Source organism: Hylobates moloch, unplaced genomic scaffold (assembly GCF_009828535.3).
Source record: "Hylobates moloch isolate HMO894 unplaced genomic scaffold, HMol_V3 SCAFFOLD_23, whole genome shotgun sequence".
NCBI lineage: Eukaryota > Metazoa > Chordata > Mammalia > Primates > Hylobatidae > Hylobates > Hylobates moloch.
This window is the reverse complement of record NW_026652298.1, coordinates 22,857,995-22,868,872: the sequence shown is the minus strand read 5'-3', so window position 1 is coordinate 22,868,872 and position 10,878 is coordinate 22,857,995.

Below are 10,878 nucleotides of genomic sequence, written 5' to 3'. Positions count from 1 at the left end.
TTCTTCTTTCAATGGCATTAACCTCTCCAGGTTGTCACTCAGCCACCATCAATTAAAATCCTGAGGGTACAATTGAGATAGATCAGCCCTTAGGGGCTTTGTGGTCGCTGTTTCCTCCGCCCAGGCCTCTCTTCCCCCTGTATCCACACTGTACCCACATGGCTTCCTCTCTCACTACATTGAAGTCCCTGCTCAAGTATCACCATATTTGAGAAGCCTTCCCCCAGCACCCTGCTAACTAACTAGAAACCCCTCCTACTTCTAATGGTCTCTACCTGCTTTGTCCTGCTGTATTTTTCTTCATAGTTTGTATCACTACTTGACTCATTATATATTTATTTGTTTTGTGTCATTCCTCATTCCCCACCTCACATAACATAAGCTTCATTAAAGCAAAACATGCTGTTTCATTAACAGCAGGGTTCCTACCACTTAGAACAATGCCTGGCATGTAGCAGATATAAAATATATATATATATATATTTTTTTTTTTTTTTTTGAGACAGAGTCTCACTCTGTCGCCAGGCTGGAGTGCAGTGGCATGATCTCGGCTCACTGCAAGCTCTGCCTCCAGGGTTCATGCGATTCTCCTGCCTCAGCCTCCCAAGTAGCTGGGACTACAGGCTCGCACCACCATGGCCAACTAATTTTTGTGTTTTTAGTAGAGATGAGGTTTCACCATGTTGGCCAGGATGGTCTTCATCTTTTGACCTCGTGATCTACCCACCTTGGCCTCCCAAAGTGCTGGGATTACAGACGTGAGCCACTGTGCCCGGCCAAAATATATATTTTTCAATGAATAAACTTCATTTGTTCAGAGCACCTGGCCCATCAATGAACACATGAGTGGTCTCAATCCCCTTCAGATTTGTGACTCTCACTGGGGCTAGGTATCTGTAAGAAGCCAGTCCTCTGGATCAATATGACATGAATTTGTAAAAGGGAGTAAGCAGTTTAAAAATATATCCTGGGAAATCCCAGGATAAAATCCCAAGCAAGCAGGTTTATGGAATCAATACTGGGGACTCCTGGGGATTAGAAAAAGGAGGAATTACCATTCCTGAATTATCTGACCATATGGTATTCCTCTAAAAATCTGCTTTGTCTTGGATTTTGGGCTCTGTGACTCTAGGGGGGAAGGAAAATAGTTCACTTTATCGTATAGAAACAGCATCTTGCCCTCTAATGGGGTTGAAACAGGGTCTGGGAAGCATTTTGGTAACTGTTGGCACAGACATCTTCAGGGTGGACAGGATGCATTCCCTACAGATGGAGCCTACATTATCTCTGCTAGGCAGCTCCCCAGTTGTACCTCCCGGCCCAACACAAGTGCATAGCTGACACTGGCAGCCTTTCTCTCCCAGTGATCACAAACGCTGTAACCACTTTTCAAAGGAAAGTTGGGTATACCAGATGCTTGTAATGTATCTCAAAAGGTCTGTAAAACATTTAGAGTAAAGACAAATAAGACATTAACAATGATGACTGGAAATTCAGAGGCTTAAGAAGGAGACCATTAGGGAAGAAAGAAAGGAAATGAAGGAGGGAAGAAGGATGAAGGAAGGAAGAATATCTACTCTCTAACAAGACACAAGAACTTATATTCATCATTTGTATGCCCATTGCCTCTATGAAAAAAATCTCCCAGGCGGGTGCGATGGCTCATGCCTGTAATCCCAGCACTTTGGGAGACCGAGCTGGGTGGATTGCCTGAGCTCAGGAGTCCGCAACATGCCTGGGCAACACATTGAAACCCCATCTCTACTAAAGTACAAAAAATTAGCTGGGCGTAGCAGCGTGCACCTGTAGTCCCAGCTACTCAGGAGGCTGAGGCAGGAGAATCACTTGAACCCGGGAGGCAGAGGTTGCAGTGAGCCGAGATCTCACCACTGCACTGCAGCCTGGGTGACAGAGTGAGACTCTGTCTTAAAAAAAAAAAAAAAAAAAAAAACTCCCAAATAACTTTCCATACAGTATGATTTGGAAGCCAGTTAACTGTGGACTTTAAGATATTTTTCTTTATCTAACCCAGATACTCAGAACTAAAATCAGATCAATTTTTCTCTTGTCTCAGAGCTTAAAGGCATTATTAAAGGTTACTGAAATGAAGAAAGTGAGTCTGAGAGTAAGAATGTGTCATCTTCAGACTGTGCAGGGGAGAGATCTGGTCACCCCCACGGAGCTATAGTCTGCATGATATTCAGGGGAAGTCCTGTAAGAATGCAGCCACGCCGACTCATTTACATACACCCATGCCCCTCTGCAACTGCAGAGTTAAGTAGTTCTGACAGAGATGGCTTGCAAAATCTGAAAATACAGAATATCCAACACTTTACAGAAAAAGGTTGCTGATCTTTGATAGCTATTAAAGGAAGAAGGTGACTAATCAGGCTACCATGGTCTGCTTAAAATATTTCTGAGGACTCTATGTTGCTCTTCTTCCATTTCATTCCTTTTTTATTAAGCAAACTCCTGAATGTAATTAGATTTTCTCAACGATGCTTCCCTATTAAGGAAAGAATGTGCAGACTTACAAGAATTTCCAATCATTCTTGACAGTTATATTTCTCACTGTAAATGACTAAATTGGCTTTCCAGTACAGTCTCGTAAATTCGCGTAGGGTACTACAGTTTTCAGCAGTCCAGCATCTCTCGACATTAGGCTGTCAATGGGGCAGATCTGCAGGGCTAAAAGACCAGGCCCTAAACCTGTGCCCATGGAGTCAAAGCCCCATGAGGTCTGACCTCACGTAACAGTTATACTTGCGTCCTTTGGGAGAGCAGGAAAGAATTTGTGCAAGGGATGTCTTTGGTATATGCAGACTTGGATTTCTAGGCCTCTTCCCGCTGATCTCAAGAGAATTTGCAAGACAATAATTGAGGCTGTAAGTGATGAGGAGAGACTAAAAGCTTTTGCTCCCATTCAGGAAATGATGACTTTTGTGCCGTTTGCTAATGAACCTGATTATGGCATGGGGCTCGAGTTGAGAAAATGGACCTCTTTTGCTATGGCTCACATTATTTTCATAAAGTTGCTGGCCAGCTTTTATCTCTTGCATATAATCTGTTGAAGAAGAATCTGTTTGCGGAAATTATTGAGAATCATCTGGCAAACAGAAGAGAACTCAGACCGACTTGCTGCCTGAGAAAGGTGGCTTTGCTTGGTGTACAATGTTTCGAAGGATTAGTATTAAACTTGTGATTTTTGTTTTGTTTTTAAGGAATACAAAAAATAAACATTTATTTAAAATAAAGATTTCTGGCTCTTAGCTTTTAATTTAAAGAAATGTATTGGCCAGGCATGGTGGTTCACACCTGTAATCCCAGCACTTTGGGAGGCCGAGGCGGGCAGATCACTTGAGCTCATGAGTTCAAGACCAGCCTGAACAACATAGTAAAACTCCATCTCTGCAAAAATACAAAACTTAGCCAGGCATGGTGGTGTATGCCTGTAGTCCCAGCTACTTGGGAGGCTGAGGTGAGAGGACGGCTTGAGCCCAGGAGGTGGAGGTTGCAGTGAGCCAAGATCACGCTACTGCAATTCAGCCTGGGTGGTAAAGCCAGATCTTGTCTCAAAAAAGAAAAAAAAATGACCAAAATAATACATGAATAAAAGTTTAAAACTCACCTCCCCACGGCCTTCCTCACTACCCATAAGGAACTATTTTCAGCCCCTTTCACTATTTTTTATATCTGCCTTCATAATTCTAAATGACATGCTAAACAAAAACTCCTTACAACACAATAAAATACAGCTTACTTATTTTATTTCTGAAATCATCCCCTTGGAGTCATTCTACACTGATTGTTCCTGGGCTTGCTGCACAGCTGTAACCCCACAGCTTCCCTTCTGCATTATTTTGGGTCTTCCCACAATCTCCTGCTAGAGGTTTCTGATTTTCTGGATCCTGTGTCTTCCTCTGGGTGTTTCAGCCTGATTGATGGAGCACATTCTCCTGTTGCTTCATGAGAAAGAAGGAATAGAAGGTAAAATTTTTGTTACCCTGCATGTTTGAAATTGTCTTCATTATATCCTCATATTTGCTTGATAGTTTGTCTGGGTATAAAATTACAGGTGAAAATTGTCCTCTTAGAGGCTGCGGGCAGTGGGCCATGGTCCTCTAGTGTCCTGTGTTGCTATGCCATTCTGATTTCTGATCCATTGTATGCTTTCGAAGTCTTTTTTTTTTTTTTTTTTTTTTTTTTGAGACAGAGTCTTGCTCTGTCGCCCAGGCTGGAGCGCAGTGGCGCAATCTTGGCTCACTGCAAGCTCTGCCCCCTGGGTTCACGCCATTCTCCTGCCTCAGCCTCCCGAGTAGCTGGGACTACAGGCGCCTGCCACCGCGCTCGGCTAATTTTTTTTGTATTTTTAGTAGAGACCGGGTTTCACCATGGTCTCGATCTCCTGACCTCGTGATCCACCCGCCTTGGCCTCCCAAAGTGCTGGGATTACAGGCGTGAGCCACCGCACCCGGCCCGAAGTCTTCTTTTTCTCTCAGATGTCCTGGACTTTTATCATGGTATACCTTGGTGTAGATCTTTTTAAAATTCATTGAGCTGGGCAGTCATTGGTCCTTTTAAATCTAGATGCCCCTGAGCCTCAGTTTGAGAATTTTTTTTCTTTTTACATAGTTTCTGCCCTTCATTTTTTTTCTATTCTCTTTTCCTAGAGACCCTTTTAACTGAAAATTTGGGCTGTCAACGAATCCTGTAATAGTTTTGTCTCTTATATTTTCTCTGTTTGTCTTTTTGTTCAACTGTCTGAAAATTTTCTTTAATTGTACATTTGATATCTTCTATTGAGATTTAAATTCTGCTAACATTTTAAATTTTAAAAACATTCTTATCCTCTGCATGTAAAAAGAAAATTATGACATCCTGTTCTTCTTTCAGATATGCAGTGTTTTCTCCTAGGTCTCTGAGGATTTTAATTATAAATTTTAAAATGTTTTCTTCTATTCCCCATATTATCTGTTTTGTTTGGTTCCTTTTCTACCTTTGTTTTAGTCTCTGTGTTTGCTTTTGGAGGCTTCCACAATCTAGTAATCCATTGCTGGAAAGAATGAGACAGGTACTTGTTCTCCCAGTGATAAGAAAGTAAGATGACACAGAAGTACCGTCTCACCATAAACAATTAGAAAACTGAAAGAAAAAAGAGAAGAAACTCTTTTTGGATATAAGCCAGTGGGAAGCATAGGGCTGTGATCATGGAGGAAAGGCGAGCAAGTGAGGTGAGCTTTCCATTGTGTAGGCCTCCGCCTGGAGACAATGCCTAGACTGAGGTTCACAGAGGGTGATGTGGTTTGGATATTTGTGCCCTCCAAATCCCATGTTTAAATGTGATCCCCAGTGTTGGAGGAAGGGTCTAGCAGGAGTTGTTTGGGTCATTCGTGGAGGATCCTTCATGAATGGCTTGGTACCATCCCCTTGGTGATGAGTGAGTTCTCAGTCTATTAGCTCACGCTGAGAGCTAGTGGGTTAAAGGAACCTGGAAACTTCTCCCCTCATTCTTGCTCTCTCTCTCACCATGTGACACATTTGCTCCCTCTTTGTCTTCTGCCAAGAATAAAAGCTTCCTGAGGACTCACCAGAAACAGTAGATGTTGGTGCCATGCTTCTTATACAGTCTGCAGAACTCTAAGCCAAATACATCTCTTTCTTTATAAATTACTCAGTCTCAGGCATTCTTTTATAGCAATACAAAACAGACTAATACAGAGGGGAAATATAAACAGAGACTGTAGTTTGGAGAGGTCAAAGTGGCTAAAATTTTCAGGGCAGAATACCTAAAAGACAGGAATTTCACTGAGCTCTAAAAATCTACATGGGGACTCTCTTGAGATTTAGGTTGAAGACCAATCTGTTTATGCATATGGTGAAGTTCTACTAGGCTGGACAAGAACAACCTCCAAGAAGAAAACAGTTGCAAGGAGCTTTGAGACAAATAAATCTCAGATATCACATAGGGCTGAAAAACGTTCAGGTTCCCACCAGATGGAGTAGAGAGGTTTTACTGAATACCCAAGACCCCAGGAGGGCTATGACTTAAAAGTGGAGCTAAATTGCTTTAGGGTAACAGACTCTAGAACTACCTTAAAAGAGATAAAAAGCCTCAAAAGGATAAAACTAATCTAGAAGTAACTTAAACTGCCTGGCAAGAAAAGTTCAATACTCTTTAAAGGAATTCAAAGCTCAGCACTTGACAATATAAAATTCACCATGTTTGGCGTTCAGTCAAAGTCATGAGCCATGTGAAGAAGCAGGAACATGAGGCCTATGACTAGATGAAGAATCCATCATTAAAAACAGAAAAGAATTGATATCGATGATGTAAGAATATGAAAGTAGCTGTTATAAATGTGCTTTCTTTGCCCAAGGACATGGACATGATAAGAAGTGAAATGGAAGGAATAAAATATCAAATGGAGATTTTTAGAGATGAAGAGTATCTGAAATGGAGACTTCCAGTTTCTATTCCACTTGTACAGAGCTTGGACGTTGCCACTCTGTCCTAACAAGTACAAAGCTGAACAGGCTAAAAACGCAGCTCTTCCTGGATCTGTAGGAGAGGGGAGGACACAGGGCAAACCACTGTCCTCAAGGCTGGAAAGACACAGACGCCACTAGAAGGAGTCACAGCTTACTGGGCAGAGACTCAGGAGCAGAAACTGCTGTGGGAACCAGTTTTAGGAGGGAAAACCTGAACTATAATTGATGAATTTCCAGAGGCTCGGCATGGACAAGTCTGAATGTTAAAAACTCCAAGAGGACCCAGTCATAGGGAAGTAGCCACACTTTTGTGCATTTTACGTCCAGGAGCTTGACCATGTTCCGGCAGTAAATACTGGAGAAGAATTCCCTCATGATTCTGGCAAGGGGAGAGGAAAAGGAACTATTTTGAAATATGCCAAAGCATTTCATTCTTAACAACGCCTGCCCTCAGGGGAGACTATTTATCCAGATCCTTATATGCTGGGTTTTTTTCAGAGCCTAACTGACCTTGGAGAAGGGTAACACTCAACTCTCGCCCACTGTAGCCATCCTGTTCCATCTAATTGGGGAGAGGAACTGAGAAAAACTCAATTACATCTTTCTAACAGACAACAGTTTGTTCAAAATATAATAGCAACAATGTATTCAATTGCTATTCTTATGTATGTGTCTTATGTGTATATACTTGCTTACATGTAAGTAAAATGAATGATAGCAAAGATACAAGGGACAGGAGGGAAGAAATAGGATTACAGTTTGAGTATCCCTTATCCAAAATGCTGGAGAACAGAAGTGTTTTGGATTTCAGATTTTTTTCAGATTTTGAAATGTTTGCCTTATACTTACTGGTTCAGCATCCCAAATATGAAAATCCAAAGTCCAAAGTGCCCCAGTGAGCATTTCCTTTGAGTGCCATGTCAATGTTCAAAAAGTTTCAGATTTTGGGGCATATCCAGTTTCAGATTTTTGGATTTGGGATGCTCATTCTATATTTTGTTATTAAAAGGTACTCGTGCTACCTGTGTGGTGTTATTTGAAAGCAGACTTGGATTCATTGTAATGCATTTTGCAAAATCCAGGGTAACCACTAGAAAAAGTAAATAAAGAAGTGTACCTAAATGCCAAAAAAGGGAGAGAAAATAGAATAATATAAATGTCCAATTAAAATCACATAAAGGGCCAGGCACAGTGGCTCACGCCTATAATCCCAGCACTTTGGGAGGCCAAGGTGGGTGGATCGCTTGAGGTCAGGAGTTCAAGTCCAGCCTGGTCAACATGGCAAAACCTCACCTCTACTAAAAATACAAATATCAGCCAGAAATGTTCGTATGCACCTATAATCCCAGCTACTCAGGAGGCTGAGACAGGAGAATCACTTGAACCCGGGAGGCAGAGATTGCAGTGAGCTGAGATCACACCACTACACTCCAGCCTGGGCAACAGAGTGAGAGGCTGTCTCAAAAATAAATAAATAATAAAATAAAATCACAAAAGAACTGACTCTGGGCACTATGGGTCATGCCTATCAGTTAGCCCTGCTCTGCAAGAAGCAATAAAGAAAATAAATAAAATACAATAAAATCACAAAAGGCAGAAAAAGAGTAGAAGGCAAAAACAAAAAAAGAACAAGGGCAACAAATAGAAAATAGTAACAAATATGGTAGATATTAATTCAAATATTTCAAGAATTACTTTGAAAACCAGTGGTCTAAATACACCAATTAAAAGACAGAGATTGTCAAAGTTGGTCAAAAAAAACAAGACCCAACTCTATGTTATCTATAAGAAACCTGCTTTAAATATAAGGACACATACACACGCAATTTAAGTGGATGGAAAATAGTATATGATGTTAACAATAATCAAAAGAAAGAAAGAGTAGCTATATTAATTTCAGACAAAACAGACTTCAAAGTAAGAAAAATTACTGGGGATAAAGAAGGGCAAAATGATAAAGGGGTTAGTTCCCCAAGAAGACATAACAATCCTTGACATGTACATACCTAACAACAGAGCATTAAGCTACATGAGGCAAAAACTGAGAACTGCAAGGAGAAATTGATGGACCCACTATCATAGTTGGAGACTTCAACACCCTTCTATCAGCAATGGACAGATCCAGAAGGAAAAAAAAATCAGTGGAGATATAGTTGAACTCTGTTATATATCTATAATGCCATCAATCAACTAGATGTAATTGACTATTTCATCCAACAATAGCAGGATATACTTTCTTCTCAAGCTTACATAGAACATTCACCAAGACAGGCTATGTTCTGATCCATAAAACATACTCTCATAATTTTTTTTTTTGAGATGGGGTCTCACTCTGTCACTGTATTAGTCAGGGTTCTCTTAGAGGGACAGAATTAATAGGACATATAGATATATAGATATGCAGATATATGGGAGTGCTGGGATTACAGGCGTGAGCCACTGCGCCCAGCCCTTCATTATCCTTTCAATGTCCATGGGATCTATAGTGATGTCCCTTCCCTCTTTCATTTCTGATGTTAGTAATGCATGTCCTCTCTTTTTCTTAGTCAGCTTGGCTAGAGGCTTATCAAATTTATTGATCTTTACAAAGAACCAGCTTTTATTTTAATTGATCTACTCTATTGATTTTCTATTTTCAATTTCATTGATTTCTGCTCTAATTCTTATTATTTCTTTGGATTTAATTTACTCTACTTTTTCTAGTTTCCTAAGGTGGAAACTTAAATTACTGATTTTAGATCTTTCTTCTTTTCTAGTATATGCATTCAATGCTATACATTTCCCTCAAAGCACCGTTTTTTTCTGTAGCACATAAATTCTGATAAGTTGTGTCTTCATTTTCATTTAGTTCACAAATTTTAAAATTTTTCTTGAGCTTTCTTTGACATGTATTATTTAGAAGTGTGTTGTTTAATTTCCATGTATTTTGGGATTTTCCAGTTAATTTTATGTTACTGATCTTGAGTTTAATTCCATTGTGATCTGAAATCAGGCACTAGTGTAAATTCTGTTATTTTAAATTTGTTAGGCTAGGCACAGTGGCTCATGCCTGTAATCCCAACACTTTGGGAGGCCAAGGCGGGTGGATCACCTGAGGTCAGGAGATCGAGACCAGCCTGGCCAACCTGGTGAAACCTTGTTTCTACTAAAAATACAAAAATTAGCCTGGCGTGGTAGCACATGCCTGTAATCCCAGCTACTCAGGAGGCTGAGGCATAAGAATCGCTTGAACCCGGGAGGCGGAGGTTGCAGTGAGCTGAGATCATGCCATTGCACTCCAGCCTGGGCAACAGAGTGAGACTCTGTCTGAAACAAACAAACAGATAATGAAGGAATACAATGAACAACTCTAAGCCCACAAACTTGATAACCTAGGTGAAATGAAATAATTCCTTGAAAGACACAATCTGCCAAATCTCACACAAGAAGAAATAGATAATATAAAAAGCCTATATCTATTAAAGAAATTGAATCAATAGTTAATAACCTTCTAAAATGGAAAGCACTATGCTCAGATGGATTCACTGATGACGTCTACCAAATATTTAAGGAAGAAATTATACTAATTCCTTACAGACGAACTAAATAAAAGATATCCCATATTAATGTACCGGAAGACCCAATATTGTCAAGATGTCAGTTCTTCCTAACTTAATCTGTATGTTCAATGCAATCCCAATCAAAATTCTAGCAAGTTATTTTGCAGATATCAACAAACTCATTTTAAGGTTTATACAGAGGTGCAAAAGACCCAGAATAGCCAACACAATATTGAAAGAGATGAACAAAGGTGAAGGACTGACACTACCTGACTTCGACCCTTACTACAAAGTTATAATAAAGTTAGTATGGTGTTGGCAGAAGGATAGACAAGTAGATCAAATGGAACAGAATAGAGAGCCCAGAAATAGACTCACATAAATATAGTGTACTGATCTTTGGCAAATGAGAAAAGGCAACAGAATAGAGCAAAGACAGTCTCTTCGATAAATGGTGCTGAAACAGCTGGACATCCACATGCAAAAACATTAATCTAGACATCAACCTTACATTCTTTACAAAATTAACTAAAAATGATCCTAGATCTAAATATAAAACACAAAACTATATAAACTTACAGGAGAAAATCGAGATAACCTTAGTTATGGCAGTGACTTCTTAGATGCAACACCAATGGCATGATCCATGAAAGAAATAATTGATAAGCTGGATTTCATTAAAATTAATAACTTCTGCTCTATGAAAGAAAATGTCAAGAGGAGGAGAAAACAAACCACAGACTGGGACAAAATTTTCCAAAAGACACCTCTGATAATGGACTCTTACCCAAAATACACGAAGAACTCAACAATATGAAAACAAACAACCCAATTTTAAAAATGGGCCAAC